Below are 18,145 nucleotides of genomic sequence, written 5' to 3' on the forward strand. Positions count from 1 at the left end.
CGACGACCGAGGTCGAGGCCCTAAGAAAGGCCCTGGCCGAAGCCGAGGGGAAGGCTGTCAAGGAGCAGGCGCCCGTAAGAAGCTCAAGGCTCGGGTCAACGAGGTCCAACAAGAGCTCCAGGACGCGGTGAGGAAGTGCGAGACCTTGGAGCGCGATGCATCGGCTCAAGAGACCGAACTCGCCAAGGCTCATCGGAGTGCGGAGACGGCCCGGAGTGAGGCCCAGGGCGCCCTCCGAGAGATCCAGGAGGCCAGGACGATCGCGGCGGGTAAGGCATTTAGTATGCAAAGCAAGTATGTGAAGAGGAAGTATATTTTACTAACCCGAATTCGGAGTTCTCCAGGGGCTTTTGCTGATCTGCCACGTAGTGTGTCCGACACCGCGGAGTTCTTCCGAGCCGAAGAAGGGAGCTCCACGGAGAAACCGTTTTGGTCGCAATATCTTGCGCCAGAACATCCGGTGCCCTTCAGCGATCAGCTAAAACAGCTGGTCGAGCTGCACAGGGTGGCCGAACTGGCCATGAAGGATTTAATAATCCGTCTGTGGCCAGCCGAAGCTATACCCGACAATTACTTCGGCCTCGTGAAGCGGCTGGTGGATGCCTGTCCTAGACTAGACGCTGTCAAGCGGTCCGTCTGCATCGAGGGCGCGCGTATGGCCTTTGCCCGCGTCAAGGTATGGTGGGCGAAGATGGACGCCGTCAAGCTTGTGACCGAGGGGCCGCCCGAGGGCAAGGAGCATCGTATACCCGAGCGGTATTTTGGCGACGTCCTGGAGGGGTCTCGTATTGTAGCGATGCAGTGTTCGCAGGACATTATCTTTGAATGAATGTATTCAAGTTCCTTCTACCTTGTATGATAGAACAAAGTGGGTTTGTAATATAATGCTTGTTATGTTTTAAATTTTACCTCCTGTGCGGCAGTGTTGTATGAAATCTGAGGGTTGGCCAGTCATCGTCTTCTGTCCCCACGTAGGTAGTACGGAGGTGTTTGGGATGGAATCTAAACAGTCTTGATCCAATTATGTGGTCCTTGAAGGAGTTGTTTAGTGCAACGAACCAGGCAATCAGACTATGCGGCTTTAACGCCCTCACTTAGCCATAGGAGTTTGACAATAAAAACATGGGCGCAACACCTATTATCCGAACCAGAGTGCTATAAGCGTCTGATCGGAAAGTACCGATCCTTCGCGTAATGCGGAAGAAATCTCCAATGATTTGCAACCTCCGAAGAGCTGACCGGCTCTCGCCGCATCATGACAATCAGTTTTCGGCTTTCTCTACTGAGGTGCTCCTTTGGATAAACCAAGGCACAATCGCAGTAGTTCTCCCTTTACTACCTTAGCCGATATAGCGGAACGTAAGGTAGCAAGCACAGGAGCCGGGCAACCCAACTATTGACCAAAGACATGATTCGGAGCCAATGCATATAGTGCCAAATTCGGGGTGCCGAACTATACTTATAAAAAGTGTTCAGACTTTTGTTGCCGTAGTGTGGGGTGCTATGAAGCCCCTGGCAAACATCGAACGTACCAAAGTGTACGGGTGCTACCTGATAGGGTTACCCACAGGGGAGAAAAAGATAAACAAGAAAGAAAACAGAAAGGGTGCAAAGGTGATAAGCTGTGGCCTTAAAGCTCCAGCCGCGAACTGTTTTCATTGTAATTTTATTAATACGTCGAGGCGCATTAATACAAGTAGTCCAATAAGCAACCGACTATTTAACATGCCAAAAACCAAGGGGAGCTGCATGTGGGTCCTGAAAAACAGGTAGAGTGATTGTTAACGAAACCACCTTGAAAATCCCCCGTACGTCTGCATTTCTCGCCGTCTTGGTGTGTTTATCCTTCAAGAGGACTGGTGATCAGGCCATCAGATGAGGCCTGCGGGATTGAAACCTGAAAAGGAAACGAATAAAAGTGAAAGCATGTGTGTATCCGGTGTCGGTTGAGCCGTACTGTGGATCTCAAACTAGCTATGACTCTGTCGATGCCCATGGAATTTTGAGTGCATAGTTATGTACGCATGGTGCGAATGCCACTACTTGACCAGGACTGAGATGGAGGCCGAATTCCTAGTCTAGCTCCTGACGAGCCGAGCTGTCCTACTGCAGGGTAGTTCGGACCCTCTTGACGGTGTCCGTGGGCTCGACAGCCGAATTCAGGTTCTTCTTGGGAAGGCCACTTTGTACTTCTGCTGCTAAGGCAACCGTGTGCTCTTCTGTACGGAGGGAGCGTTCCGTATTTCCATTGACTGTTATGACGCCACGTGGACCGGGCATCTTTAGCTTGAGATAAGCATAGTGTGGCACTGCGTTGAATCGGGCGAATGCGGTTCGTCCGGGCAGTGCGTGATAGCCGCTGCGAAAGGGGACTATGTCGAAGATTAACTCCTCGCTTCAGAAATTGTCCGGAGATCCGAAGACAACCTCAAGCATGATTGAGACCATACAGCGGGCCTCTACACCTGGTATGACTCATTTGAAGGTAGTCTTTGTCGGTTTGATCCGTGATGGATTAATGCCCATTTTGGGCACTGTGTCCTAATACATCAGATTGAGGCTGCTACCCCCGTCCATAAGGACGTGCGTCAGGTGAAATCCGTTAATGATAGGGTCGAGGACTAGCGCGGCTGAGCCGCCAAGACGGATGCTAGTCGGATGATCCTGACGATCAAAGGTGATTGGGAATGACGACCATGGGTTGAATTTTGGGGCGACTGGCTCTATCGCGTAGACGTCCCTTAGTGCGCGCTTGCGCTCCCTTTTGGGGATGTGTGTAGCATATATCATGTTCACTATTTTGACTTGAGGGGGAAACTTATTCTGTCCCCCTTGTGTTTGGTTTCCAGGGCTCCTCCTCGTCGTCCTCGCTTTGTGATCCCTTTTCCCTGTTCTCAGCGTTTAATTTGCCGGCCTGTTTGAAAACCTAACAATCTCTGTTGGTATGATTTGCTGGTTTGTCTGGGGTGCCATGTATGTGGCACGGGCGATCGAGTATGCGGTCCAGGCTAGATGGTCCCTGATTGTTTCTTTTGTATGGTTTCTTCCGCTGGCTGGACTTGGGGCCGCTGAATCCGGCGTTGACTGTAGTGTCATCGGTATTATCACCATTGCTTCGGCGTTTTTGTGTCTGTTACATTGGAGCTTGCCATTGTTGTTTTTGACCTCGGAGGGGCCTGCCTCGCTGGCTGTGTTTTTGCTATGAGCCAGCCAACTATCCTCACCCGCGCAAAAGCGGGTCATGAGTGTCGTAAGGGCTGCCATAGATTTTGGCTTTTCTTGGCCGAGGTGGCGGGCGAGCCATTCGTCACGGATGCTATGTTTAAAGGCCGCTAGGGCTTCGGCATCCGGACAGTCGACGATCTGGTTCTTTTTGGTCAGGAACCTAGTCCAGAATTTCCTGGCTAACTCTCCAGGTTGTTGAACTATGTGGCTTAAGTCATCGGCGTCTGGTGGCCGGACATATGTACCTTGGAAGTTGTTGAGGAAGGCTTCTTCCAAGTCCTCCCAGTTGCCGATAGAATTCTCAGGCAGGCTATTTAACCAGTGCTGAGCTGGTCCTTTAAGCTTTAGTGGGAGGTATTTGATAGCATGGAGGTCATCTCTGCGGGCCATGTGGATGTGGAGGATAAAATCCTCCACATACCGCGGGATCAGTTGTCCTGTCGTATGATTCAATATTCACGGGTTTGAACCCTTCAGGGAATTCGTGATCCATTACTTCATCAGTGAAGCAAAGAGGGTGTGCGACGCCTCTATACCTGGCCGCATCGTGATGTAGCTCCGATGGAGTCCGTCTGCGGTTGTCGGCTCAGGCATGACTAGGTTTGTCACGTCCGAGTAGGTAGCCATGATCATGTGTCGAGGAACGTCCTCGTGATCCGTAAATCGATCGGGTATATCCTGCTCTACTATCCAGGGTCTGCCGGAGGTCGTATGTATGACCCTAAACTGTTTTGTCTCTATTTTTACGTGGCGGTGGGGCATGCTGCTGTTCGGTCCAAGTTGCCACTTTATCTCGACCATGTGGTGGTCGGTCTGCCGCACTGCCCGACCGCGTAGTGGTCAATTGGCCGCATTATGCAAGGGGGGTATGGGCTCCGACGCCTCTTCAACGAACCGAGGTAGCAACCTTTACTTCGGGTAACTCTTGGCTGGGCATCTGAGGCCGTATTCTTCGGCTGCCAGAACGTCAGTCCACCTGACGACGAGCAGATCTTGGTCAGCTTGAAGCTGCTGTTGCTTCTTTTTCAGGCTCCTTGCGGTGGCTATTAGCTGGCGCTTGAAGCAATCCTGCTCGAGAGGTTCCTCAGGCATGATGAAATCTTCGTTGCCGATGCTTTCCTCATCCTCGGAGAGCGGACGACAACTACCGTCCTCCGAGTCGTTGGGCCTGGCCTGTTCATCAGGGCTAGCTTGCCCGTTTTCTTGCTCCTCCTGTTCGGATGTTACCTCAGCAAGGTCTTCATTGTTTTTGGCATTTCGTCCGGAGTATTATTTTCTTCGGTGCCAGCATTGCTGTCTTTTGAACGACGCGACTTAGAGCGGCGCTGAGGACGCCGACGTTTTTGCTGTGTCTCAGGAGGTTTATTCTCGACTGGATTTTCTTTATCATCGTCGTTGGTTGTTTTGGGTGTATCCACCATGTACACATCGTACGAAGAAGTGGCCATCCAATGTCTAGTAGACGACGGGTTTTGGCCATGCTCCTCATCTGCATCGTCGTCCATACCGTCGCTGTATTCGGAGCCGTAATCGAGCATGTCGGTTAAGTCTTTGACAGTGGCTATGAAGTGGGTGGTGATACGTCTCCAACGTATCTATAATTTTTGATTGCTCCATCTATATTATCTTCTATTTTGGACATTATTGGGCTTTATTATCCACTTTTATATTATTTTTGGGACTAACCTACTAACCGGAGGCCCAGCCTAGAATTGCTATTCTTTTGCCTATTTTAGGGTTTCGAAAAAAAGGAATATCAAACGGAGTCCAAATGGAATGAAACCTTTGGGAACATGATTTTTGGAACGAACAAGATCCAGGAAACTTGGACCCTACGTCAAGCAACCAACAGGGAGGCCACGAGGTAGGGGGGCGCGCCCTCCACCCTCGTGGGCCCCCTGTTGCTCCACCGACGTATTTCTTCGTCCTATATATACCTACGTACCCCCAAACGATCAGAAACGGAGCCAAAACCCTAATTCCACCGCCGTAACTTTCTGTATCCACGAGATCCCATCTTGGGGCCTGTTCCGGAGCTCCGCCGGAGGGGGCATTGATCACGGAGGGCTTCTACATGAACACCATAGCCTCTCCAATGAAGTGTGAGTAGTTTACCTCAGACCTTCGGGTCCATAGTTATTAGCTAGATGGCTTCTTCTCTCTTTTTGGATCTCAATACAAAGTTCTCCCCCTCTCTCGTGGAGATCTATTCGATCTAATCTTCTTTTTGCGGTGTGTTTGTTGAGATCGATGAATTGTGGGTTTATGATCAAGTTTATCTATGAGCAATATTTGAATCTTCTCTGAATTCTTTTATGTATGATTGGTTATCTTTGCAAGTCTCTTTGAATTATCAGTTTGGTTTGGCCTACTAGATTGATCTTTCTTGCAATGGGAGAAGTGCTTAGCTTTGGGTTCAATCTTGCGGTGTCCTTTCCCAGTGACAGTAGGGGAAGCAAGGCACGTATTGTATTGTTGCCATCGAGGATAACACGATGGGGTTTTCATCATATTGCATGAGTTTATCCTCTACATCATGTCATCTTGCTTAAGGCGTTACTCTGTTCTTATGAACTTAATTAATACTCTAGATGCATGCTGGATAGCGGTCAATGTGTGGAGTAATAGTAGTAGATGCAGGCTGGAGTCGGTCTACTTGTCTTTGACATGATGCCTATATACATGATCATACCTAGATATTCTCATAACTATGATCAATTCTGTCAATTGCTCAATAGTAATTTGTTCACCCACCGTAAAATACTTATGCTCTTGAGAGAAGCCACTAGTGAAACCTATGGCCCCCGGGTCTATCTTCATCTTATTAATCTTCCAACACTTAGTTATTTTCTTAGTTAGTATGCTTGAAGTATTATTATTTCTATGTCAATATTAAACTTTTGTCTTGTATCTTTCAGATCTGAATATTCATGCCACAATTAAGAAGAATTACATTGAAATTATGCCAAGTAGCATTCCACATCAAAAATTCTGTTTTTATCATTTACCTACTCGAGGACGAGCAGGAATTAAGCTTGGGGATGCTTGATACGTCTCCAACGTATCTATAATTTTTGATTGCTCCATGCTATATTATCTTCTGTTTTGGACATTATTGGGCTTTATTATCCACTTTTATATTATTTTTGCGACTAACCTACTAACCGGAGGCCCAGTCCAGAATTGCTGCTTTTTTTGTGCCTATTTTAGGGTTTCAAAGAAAAGGAATATCAAACGGAGTTCAAACGGAGTGAAACCTTCGGGAACGTGATTTTTGGAACGAACAAGATCCAGGAGACTTGGACCCTACGTCAAGCAACCAACAGGGAGGCCACGAGGTAGGGGGGTGCGCCTACCCCCCCCCCCCCAGGCGCGCCCTCAACCCTCGCGGGCCCCCTGTTGCTCCACCGACGTACTTCTTCCTCCTATATATACCTACGTACCCCCAAATGATCAGAAACGGAGCCAAAACCCTAATTCCACCGCCGTAACTTTCTGTATGCACGAGATCCCATCTTGGGGCCTATTCTAAAGCTCCGCCGGAGGGGGAATCGATCATGGAGGGCTTCTACATCAACACCGTAGCCTCTCCGATGAAGTGTGAGTAGTTTACCTCAGACCTTCGGGTCCATAGTTATTAGCTAGATGGCTTCTTCTCTCTCTTTGGATCTCAATACAAAGTTCCCCCCCTCTCTTGTGGAGATCTATTTGATGTAATCTTCTTTTTGCGGTGTGTTTGTTGAGATCGATGAATTGTGGTCTTATGATCAAGTTTATGTATGAACAATATTTGAATCTTCTCTGAATTCTTTTATGTATGATTGGTTTTCTTTGCAAGTCTCTTCGAATTATCAGTTTGGTTTGGCCTACTATAGTGATCTTTCTTGCAATGGGAGAAGTGCTTAGATTTGGGTTCAATCTTGCGGTGTCCTTTCCCAGTGACAATAGGGGCAGCAAGGCACGTATTGTATTGTTGCCATTGAGGATAACAAAATGGGTTTTCATCATATTGCATGAGTTTATCCCTCTACATCATGTCATCTTGCTTAAGGCGTTACTCTGTTCTTATGAACTTAATACTCTAGATGCATGCTGGATATCAGTCGATGTGTGGAGTAATAGTAGTAGATGCACGCAGGAGTCGGTCTACTTGTCTTGGACGTGATGCCTATATACATGATCATACCTAGATATTCTCATAACTATGCTCAATTCTGTCAATTGCTCAACAGTAATTTGTTCACCCACCATAAAATACTTATGCTCTTGAGAGAAGCCACTAGTGAAACCTATGGCCCCCGGGTCTATCTTCATCATATTAATCTTCCAACACTTAGTTATTTTCATTTCTTTTATTTTACTTTGCATCTTTATCATAAAATACCAAAAATATTATCTTATCATATCTATCAGATCTCACTCTCGTAAGTGACCGTGTAGGGATTGACAACCCCTTATCGCGTTGGTTACGAGGATTTATTTGTTTGTGTAGGTGCGAGGGACTTGCGCGTAGCCTCCTACTGGATTGATACCTTGGTTCTAAAAAACTGAGGGAAATACTTACGCTACTTTGCTGCGTCACCCTTTCCTCTTCAAGGGAAAACCAACGCAGTGCTCAAGAGGTAGCAAGAAGGATTTCTGGTGCCGTTGCCGGGGAGGTTCGCGCAAGTCAAGTTGACTCCCGACAACGAGCCATTTCTGGCGCCGTTGCTGGGGAGGTCTACGCAAAACTCAAAAATACCAAGTACCCATCACAAACCCTAAGCTTGGGGATGCTGGTTTTGCAATGATGAATCTTTGAGTAAAAAGCATGATTGCAATGATGTTATTATAAATTCTATTAATGTCAATTGTGCTAATAATATGCAAAACCCTAAGCTTGGGATGCTGGTTTTGCTATGTCCTCTACTTGTTGCAATGATCATGATTGGGCTGATTCTTCTTTTGATCTTGAAAATTTATTTAAGCCTCATGATGAATATGAGATTGATAATAGTGTTTGCAACATTTTTTGATAAAAGTGGGTTTGGAGAGGTCATGACTTTAGTTAATGTTAATCCCACTATTCTGGAAGAGTGTCAACTTTGCATGCATGTGAATCGTGTTGAAAATATTTTATATGATAGCTATTTTGTTGAATTTTCTTATGATCCTACATGTAATTATTATGAGAAAGGAAAATATGGTGGTAGAAATTTTCATGTTACTAAATTACCTCTCGTTGAGATTACAATTGCTTCTTTCCTCTTCCATGCATATGCTAGTTTTTGCTTGCCATGATAATTTGTTTGCCTATAATATGCCTATGCATAGGAAGTATTTTATACTTAGATGTGTTTGTCACATGTTTTATGATGCTCTCTTTGTGCTTCAATTCCTGTCTTTCATGTGAGCATCATTAAAATTATCAATGCCTAGCTAAAAAGTCTTTAAAGAAAAGCGCTTGTTGGGAGACAATCCAATATTTTTCCTTGCTGTTATTCAATGAATAATTTATCTAGCCTCTGTTTTGGTTCTGTTTTTTGTGTTTAATTAGTGTTTGTGCCAAGTAGAACCGTTGGGAAGACTTGGGGGAAGTCTTGTTAATCTTGCTGTAAAAAATGGAAACTTTAGCGCTCACGAGAACTGCTGCCATTTTTATTTGGAAAGCTATATTTAGTTAATTCCTTTTGCAGATGATTAATAGATAAATTCCTCACGTCCAGCAATTTATTTTAGAATTTTTGGGGTTCCAGATCTTGCGCTAGCTACAGATTACTACAGACTGTTCTGTTTTTGACAGATTCTGTTTTTAGTGTGTTGTTTGCTTATTTTGATGAATCTATGGCTAGTAAAATCCAAAATGCCATTTGGAGGCCGAGCACCGTGCAGGACGCAATCTGGCTCGTCAGTTTTCGTACAGATCAGCCGCAGTCCTTCATTACTCTTCTGTATTTCATCTGACACCTTTTTACATCACACCGTATTCTCCATTTTACACACAGTGCCATCACATGTTAACGAGGCTGCCCTGTCAGGCTGTTCACAGGTTCCACCATCTCACCCATCATGTCCAGGCAGTGCGTCATGTACACTTCCGTGCCACAATAATATGCACGTTCCGAGAACATGGTCATCCTCCATGATCTAATCACCTTAGTTCCGGGATTACCAGGAAAGTTTTCGCCCCAGACACCTCAGATTACCCATGATTGAGAATAATAAATTAATTGTAATTTAGTCTTATGATTACATTAGTTTTTTCATAATTAAGCCACTAATGTAGTACATTTGGCCAAAATAGCACAGAATCGTCCAAAAACAGACTAAAACAACAACAAATGTACAAAACAAAACAAAAATCTTGATTGAGAACTAATTATTAGACTGACCCAAAGAATCACTCAATTACAAACATAAAAAATCTTTTGTGTCAATCACCCGGATACCTCAATCACCCATGGATTCAACAAGAAATGCCGAAGTGCATGTATTTAGTGCAGGCGTATTTATCATCAGTTACTCATGTGCCGTGCGTCTTCTAATCCCTAATGGGCACACAAAATCAAGCATGGTCTCATTCACAAAAATCATCAGCTGCTCACCGTGCATGCCCACACGATCTGTTGCATGCATTTCTTTTTATGGACATACAACCGGCTATTCAAAACCAGTCTCCGAGGAGTATACGTTGTCAAATTTGTACGCCTCTTCAACAGAATCGAAGTTAGTACCAACTTGTGGATTAACAACACAACATGTCTACTTATCAGCATAAGCACGAACTGAAGCCTCCAGGGAAGGCACTCTGCTAGGGTTGGCGTTGCTCTCCTCTCCTCAGCAGCTTTACCAATTCTTATCCTGAAAAGTAATCGGAACCACTGGTTAGTACTAGGATACAACTAATCTTTTCCCGTTTCGCAGAAAAAAAAAACTAATCTTTTCCCGCTAGATGACTACAAACAGCAAGGAATTAAAGATACAGACTATGATCGAGCAGATTTAGGAAAAAATCAGACATATTATGCAAAAAATCGCCAGATCAATACAAGGTTCGTAAATTGTCTTTCCGTCCAGCAAGATCCTTTTGATTTGGACACCACCACTCCCTCTGCATCTCCAGCTTCTTTAGCCATCGCAGCTCCAATATCTTCTGGGCAGATCTCGCCTGGATCCGCAATAGCTTCGCTATGACCGGAAAAGCTCTTTCACAAGCGAGCGTAGCAACGAGCGGTCCTAATCTTTTCTCTCCCCCCTGATTTTAAGGTGGGCAAGCTCGAGATCTCCTCTCAATCTCTCTCCCCCCTGATTTAGCGTGGGGCAGGTGAGATATTCCCTCTAATCCTCTCTTGTTATGTCTCTCTCCTTCTTGTTTATATTGAAAGTGCAGCTGCATGCGGGCGGATATTGTTTCCTAATGGAGCCTACAAACCTGGTCGGAAATCGCTCGCTGTGACGCGCGCGCGCATTAGCATCCTATGAGCCTGTAATTTTTTCCGTGAGGATCATTTCTTCCGTTTGCTTGTCCACTTCTATTTCCCGAGCGTATCCTCCCCCTCGCCCGTCTCGGAAGAAATCCGACAAACACGGACACCATGGATCCTGTTTGTCCATCAGGAACACTCTCTTAAGAGAATCCCGGCGTCCAATCGAGGAACAAATCTGCAACCACGCCAAATAAAAACAGAGTCAGATCCCACTACGGATGACGAATGAAGGAGAGGGGAGTATCTAAATTTATCACACAAGTACATCAGGCACCTAGCACACAAGATCTGGCAGAACATTACCCCGATTCAATCTCCTCGAAGAAGAACTCCATCCCCATCCATGGCGACCTCACTTCCGCTTATACTACGAGGCGTAGGGGATGACCAGTTGAACCACGCGCACTCTGCGATTATTATTTTCTAGATGGTGCACCCTGCGAATCCTGTAGAAGCTGATGTTACCTGACGACTGCCCTCCGGAGCCCACGCAACTAATTAAATGTCTGGCCGGCACATGATGTACTTACAATCTTTGCACATCACGGAGGCCCACGTATAAACTGAGAACACTACAGAGATGGCACCGGTGAATTCCCACGCAACAGCCGCCGTATACTAATGAAAAAGCTAGATGCTCGGATCACACGACAAAATGGCTGGATGAGATTACGGCCACCAGGCAGCTCGGCCTTCAAAACGCCACACTCTAGTAAAATAGTTTATAAACCATAGAGAAGTTGGAGTACAGTAGGTTTAACACCAATATAAATAAAAAATGAGTTCATTACAGTACCTTGAAGTCGTCTTTTGTTTTCTTTCGCTAATGGATCTCACGAGATTTTCTACTTTAAGTTTTGTGTTCTGAAGTTTTCAAGTTTTGGGTAAGGATTTAATGGATTATCGAACAAGGAGTGGCAAGAGACTAAGCTTGGGGATTCCCATGGCACCCCCAAGATAATCTAAGGACACCAAAAAGCCAAATCTTGGGGATGCCCCGGAAGGCATCCCCTCTTTCGTCTACTTCTATCGGTAACTTTACTTGGAGCTATATTTTTATTCGCCACATGATATGTGTTTTGCTTGGAGCGTCTTGTATGATTTGAGTCTTTGCTTTTTAGTTTACCACAATCATCTTTGCTGTACCCACCTTTTGAGAGAGACACACATGATTCAGAAATTATTAGAATACTCTATGTGCTTCACTTATATCTTTTGAGTTATATAGTTTTGCTCTAGTACTTCACTTATATCTTTTAGAGCACGGTGGTGGATTTGTTTTATAGAAAATATTGATCTCTCATGCTTCACTTATATTATTTTGGGTGTTTTAAATAGCATGGTAATTTGCTTAAATAATCCTAATATGCTAGGTATTCAAGATTAGTAAAAACTTTCTTATGAGTGTTTTGAATACTAAGAGAAGTTTGATGCTTGATGATTGTTTTGAGATATGGAGGTAGTGATATAAAAGTTGTGCTAGTTGAGTAGTTGTGAAATTGAGAAATACTTGTGTTGAAGTTTGCAAGTCCCGTAGCATGCACGTATGGTAAACGTTATGTAACAAATTTGAAACATGAGGTGTTCTTTGATTGTCTTCCTTATGAGTGGCGGTCGGGGATGAGCGATGGTCTTTTCCTACCAATCTATCCCCCTAGGAGCATGCACGTAGTTCTTGGTTTTTGATGACTTGTAGATTTTTGCAATAAGTATGTGAGTTCTTTATGACTAATGTTGAGTCCATGTATTATACGCACTCTCACCCTTCCATCATTGCTAGCCTCTTCGGTACCGTGCATTGCCCTTTCTCACATTGAGAGTTGGTGCAAACTTCGCCGGTGCATCCAAACCCCGTGATATGATACGCTCTTTCACACATAAACCTCCTTATATCTTCCTCAAAATAGCCACCATACCTACCTATTATGGCATTTCCATAGCCATTCCAAGATATATTGCCATGCAACTTTCCACCATCCTGTTTATCATGACATATTCATCATTTTCATATTGCTTTGCATGATCATGTAGTTGACATCGTATTTGTGGCAAAGCCACCATTCATAATTCTTTCATACATGTCACACGTGATTCATTGCATATCCCGGTACACCGCCAAAGGCATTCATATAGAGTCATACCTTGTTCTAGTATCGAGTTGTAATCATTGAGTTGTAAATAAATAGAAGTGTGATGATCATCATTTAATAGAGCATTGTCCCAATAAATAATAAAAAAGAGAAAGGGCAAAAAAAGAAGGCCCAAAAAAATAAAAAATAAAAAGGGACATTGCTACTATCCTTTTTTTCTACACTTGTGCTTCAAAGTAGCACCATGATCTTCATGATAGAGAGTCTATTGTTTTGTCACTTTCATATACTAGTGGGAATTTTTCATTATAGAACTTGGCTTGTATATTCCAACTATGGGCCTCCTCAAGTGCCCTAGGTCTTCGTGAACAAGCAAGTTGGATGCACACCCACTAGTTTCTTTTGTTGAGCTTTCATACATTTATAGCTCTAGTGCATCCGTTGCATGGCAATCCCTACTCCTTGCATTAACATCAATCGATGGGCATCTCCATAGCCCATTGATTAGCCTCGTTGATGTGAGACTTTCTCCTTTTTTGTCTTCTCCACATAACCCCCATCATTATACTCTATTCCACCCATAGTGCTATATGCATGGCTCACGCTCATGTATTGCGTGAAGGTTTATAAAGTTTGAGATTACTAAAGTATGAAACAATTGCTTGGCTTGTCATCAGGGTTGTGCATGATGAGAGCATTCTTGTGTGACGAAAATGGAGCATGACTAAACTATATGATTTTGTAGGGATGAACTTCTTTGGCCATGTTATTTTGAGAAGACACAATTGCTTAGTTAGTATGCTTGAAGTATTATTATTTCTATGTCAATATTAAACTTTTGTATTGTATCTTTCAGATCTGAATATTCATGCCACAATTAAGAAGAATTACATTGAAATTATGCCAAGTAGCATTCCACATCAAAAATTCTATTTTTATCATTTACCTACTCGAGGACGAGCAGGAATTAAGCTTGGGGATGCTTGATACGTCTCCAACATATCTATAATTTTTGATTGCTCCATGCTATATTATCTTCTGTTTTGGACATTATTGGGCTTTATTATCCACTTTTATATTATTTTTGGGACTAACCTACTAACCGGAGGCCCAGTCCAGAATTGTTGCTTTTTTTTGCCTATTTTAGGGTTTCAAAGAAAAGGAATATCAAACGGAGTCCAAACGGAGTGAAACCTTTGGGAACGTGATTTTTGGAACGAACAAGATCCAGGAGACTTGGACCCTACGTCAAGCAACCAACAGGGAGGCCACGAGGTAGGGGGGTGCGCCTACCCCCCCAGGCGCGCCCTCAACCCTCACGGGCCCTCTGTTGCTCCACCGACGTGCTTCTTCCTCCTATATATACCTATGTACCCCCAAATGATCAGAAACGGAGCCAAAACCCTAATTCAACCGCCGTAACTTTATGTATGCACGAGATCCCATCTTGGGGCCTATTCTAAAGCTCCGCCGAAGGGGGAATCGATCACGGAGGGCTTCTACATCAACACCATAGCCTCTCCGATGAAGTGTGAGTAGTTTACCTCAGACCTTCGGGTCCATAGTTATTAGCTATATGCCTTCTTCTCTCTCTTTGGATCTCAATACAAAGTTCTCCCGCTCTCTTGTGGAGATCTATTCGATGTAATCTTCTTTTTGCGGTGTGTTTGTTGAGATCGATGAATTGTGGGCTTATGATCAAGTTTATGTATGAACAATATTTGAATCTTCTTTGAATTCTTTTATGTATGATTGGTTTTCTTTGCAAGTCTCTTCGAATTATCAGTTTGGTTTGGCCTACTATAGTGATCTTTCTTGCAATGGGAGAAGTGCTTAGCTTTGGGTTCAATCTTGCGGTGTCCTTTCCCAGTGACAATAGGGGCAGCAAGGCACGTATTGTATTGTTGCCATTGAGGATAACAAAATGGGTTTTCATCATATTGCATGAGTTTATCCCTCTACATCATGTCATCTTGCTTAAGGCGTTACTCTGTTCTTATGAACTTAATACTCTAGATGCATGCTGGATATCAGTCGATGTGTGGAGTAATAGTAGTAGATGCACGCAGGAGTCGGTCTACTTGTCTTGGACGTGATGCCTATATACATGATCATACCTAGATATTCTCATAACTATGCTCAATTCTGTCAATTGCTCAACAGTAATTTGTTCACCCACCATAAAATACTTATGCTCTTGAGAGAAGCCACTAGTGAAACCTATGGCCCCCGGGTCTATCTTCATCATATTAATCTTCCAACACTTAGTTATTTTCATTGCTTTTATTTTACTTTGCATCTTTATCATAAAAATACCAAAAATATTATCTTATCATATCTATCAGATCTCACTCTCGTAAGTGACCGTGTAGGGATTGACAACCCCTTATCGTGTTGGTTGCGAGGATTTATTTGTTTGTGTAGGTGCGAGGGACTCGCGCATAGCCTCCTATTGGATTGATACCTTGGTTCTCCAAAACTGAGGGAAATACTTATGCTACTTTGCTGCATCACCCTTTCCCCTTCAAGGGAAAACCAACGCAGTGCTCAAGAGGTACCAGGTGGAGGGTGGGAAGCAAAATTCCCTGTCCTCAGATTCTAGTTCGAACCGGATATAGTTCGGCTATGAATCCCCCGCTAAGGATAGATTTTTTAATGAGTTCAGCACATCGCCCAAAGGTGAGTGCCGGAAGATGTCCGTGGTGCTGAATTCAGCGATCGATTCCCGATCATGCTCAACATGCGCGGACGCACATAGTTGGGAACTTATAACCGGAAACGAGTCCGAGGTTCCAGTAACACATGCATTACCGGAAGTTAGGTCTGTGTGCGGCTCCAACGCCATGGAGTCTGCGGCTTCTGTGGCGGGGTTGAGCTTCCTATCCTCGGATGGCGCGACCTGCTCCGGATCTAAGGCTAGAGTGGCTACAGGTGCAATTTCCTGTGTATGGTCTGATGACAGATCTAAGTCATGTTCATTGAGGCGACGGGGAGCGATTGTTGTGGTATCGAATCCGTCGAAGATCAAGTCTCCGCGGATATCCGTGACATAGTTCAAGCTCCTGAATCTGACCTTACGGCCAGGGGCGTAGCTGTCGATCTGCTGTGCGAAGCCGCCGAACACAAAGATCTGTCCGGGGAGGAAGACCTCCCCTTGGACAGCATTGTTGTAGATGATTGAAGGAGCCATCAAACCTTTTGAGGACGACACAGTGGAACTCTCAATGAAAGCACCAACGTCGGTGTCAAAACTGGCGGATCTCGGGTAGGGGGTCCCGAACTGTGTGTCTAAGGTCGATGGTAATAGGAGACAGGGGACATGATGTTTACCCAGGTTTGGGCCCTCTCTATGGAGGTAATACCCTACTCCCTGCTTGATTGATCTTGATGAATATGAGTATTACAAGAGTTGATCTACCACGAGATCGAGATGGCTAAACCCTAAAAGCCTAGCCTGTATGACTATGATTATGATTGTCCCTCCTCCGGACTAAGTCCTCTGGTTTATATGGACACCGGGAGGATATAGGGTTACACGAGGTCGGCTGCAAAGAAAGGAATCTACTTATTTGATCACCAAGCTTGCCTTCCACGCCAAGGATAGTCCCATCCGGACACGGGTGCAGTATTCGGTCTTCGTATCTTCACAGCCCATCAATCCGGCCCATGGCTAACAGGCCGGACGCTCGAGGACCCCTTAGTCCAGGACTCCCTCAAGTGGGTTAGACTTAAATGTGCTAGTCATATTCTTCATTATGCTCTCTTTATGTTTCAATTCTTATCTTTTATGTGAGCATCATTGAAATCATCATGCCTAGCTAGGGGCGTTAAACGATAGCGCTTGTTGGGAGGCAACCCAATTTTATTTTTGTTCCTTGCTTTTTGTTCCTGTTTAGTAATAAATAATTCATATAGCCTCTGTTTAAATGTGGTATTATGTTTTAATTAGTGTTTGTGCCAAGTAGAACCTTTGGGAAGACTTGGGTGAAGTCTTTGTGATCTTGCTGTAAAAAACAGAAACTTTAGCGCTCACAAGATTAGCTGCCATTTTTTACTAGAGAGTGCGATTAGGTTGATTATTTTTGCAGATGATTAATAGAAAAATTCCTCAGGTTCACCAATTTATTTGAGAATTTTTTGAGTTCCATAAGTATACGTTTGATACAGATTACTACAGACTGTTCTGTTTTTGACAGATTCTGTTTTCTATGTGTTGTTTGCTTATTTTGATGAATCTATGAGTAGTATCGGAGGGTATGAACCATAGAGAAGTTGGAATACAGTAGATATTACAAAAATATAAATAAAGAATGAGTTCACAACAGTACCAAAAGTGGTGATTTATTTTCTTATACTAACGGAGCTTCCGAGTTTTCTGTTGAGTTTTGTGTTGTGAAGTTTTCAAGTTTTGGGTAAAGATTCGATGGACTATGGAATAAGGAGTGGCAAGAGCCTAAGCTTGGGGATGCACAAGGAACCCCAAGGTAATATTCAAGGACAACCAAAATCCTAAGCTTGGGAATGCCCGGGAAGGCATCCCCTCTTTCGTCTTCGTTCATCGGTAACTTTACTTGGAGCTATATTTTTATTCACCACATGATATGTGTTTTGCTTGGAGCGTCATTTTATTTTCTTTTGTTTTGCTTGCTGTTTGAATAAAATACCAAGATCTGAAATTATTAAATGTTAGAGATTCTTCACATAGTTTCATAATTATCCGACTACTCATTGAGCTTCACTTATATTTTTCGGAGTAGTTTGTTGTTTGCTCTAGTGCTTCACTTATATCTTCTGAGAGCATGGCGGTGGTTTTATTTTAGAAATAGATGAACTCTCATGATTCACTTATATTATTTTGAGAGTCTTTTAGAACAGCATGGTAATTTCCTTTGGTTATGAATTTAGTCCTAATATGATAGACATCCAAGTTGGGTATAATAAAAACTTTCATACATTGTTGAGGAAATCGTTAACTGGTAGCTGCTCGGTTGGCTAGCGAGTAGGGGATTAATCGGCTAATCGGCAAGTTAATCGGCCATTTAATCAATTAATCAAACGATTTTTCAGTTTATCGGCTACTCGGTGACCCTATGAGTAGGGATTAATCGGCAAGTTAACTGGTTAATCGGATGAATTCTTGAACATGGCTTTCATATAGAGTGCATTGTATGCTATGAGAAGTTTGATACTTGATAATTGTTTTGAGATATGAAGATGGTAATATTAGAGTCGTGCTAGTTGAGTAATTGTGAATTTGAGAAATACTTGTGTTGAGGTTTGCAAGTCCCGTAGCATGCACGTATGGTAACCGTTGTGTGACAAATTTGAAGCATGAGGTGTTTCTTTGATTTCCTTCCTTATGAG

At 43.8% G+C, this 18,145-nt stretch overlaps 1 long non-coding RNA gene across 1 annotated transcript; it reads right to left on the minus strand.

The window, feature by feature from the left end:
- Nucleotides 1–9,488: 9,488 nt before the first annotated feature.
- LOC119289515 lies at nucleotides 9,489–11,247 on the minus strand. Its single transcript, XR_005141537.1, has 3 exons — nucleotides 10,995–11,247; nucleotides 10,637–10,866; nucleotides 9,489–10,065 (listed from the first exon to the last, which is right to left on the minus strand). It is a non-coding gene; the product is annotated as an uncharacterized LOC119289515 (long non-coding RNA).
- Between the last annotated feature and the right edge of the window lie 6,898 nt (nucleotides 11,248–18,145).

Source organism: Triticum dicoccoides, chromosome 4A (assembly GCF_002162155.2).
Source record: "Triticum dicoccoides isolate Atlit2015 ecotype Zavitan chromosome 4A, WEW_v2.0, whole genome shotgun sequence".
Lineage (NCBI taxonomy): Eukaryota > Viridiplantae > Streptophyta > Magnoliopsida > Poales > Poaceae > Triticum > Triticum dicoccoides.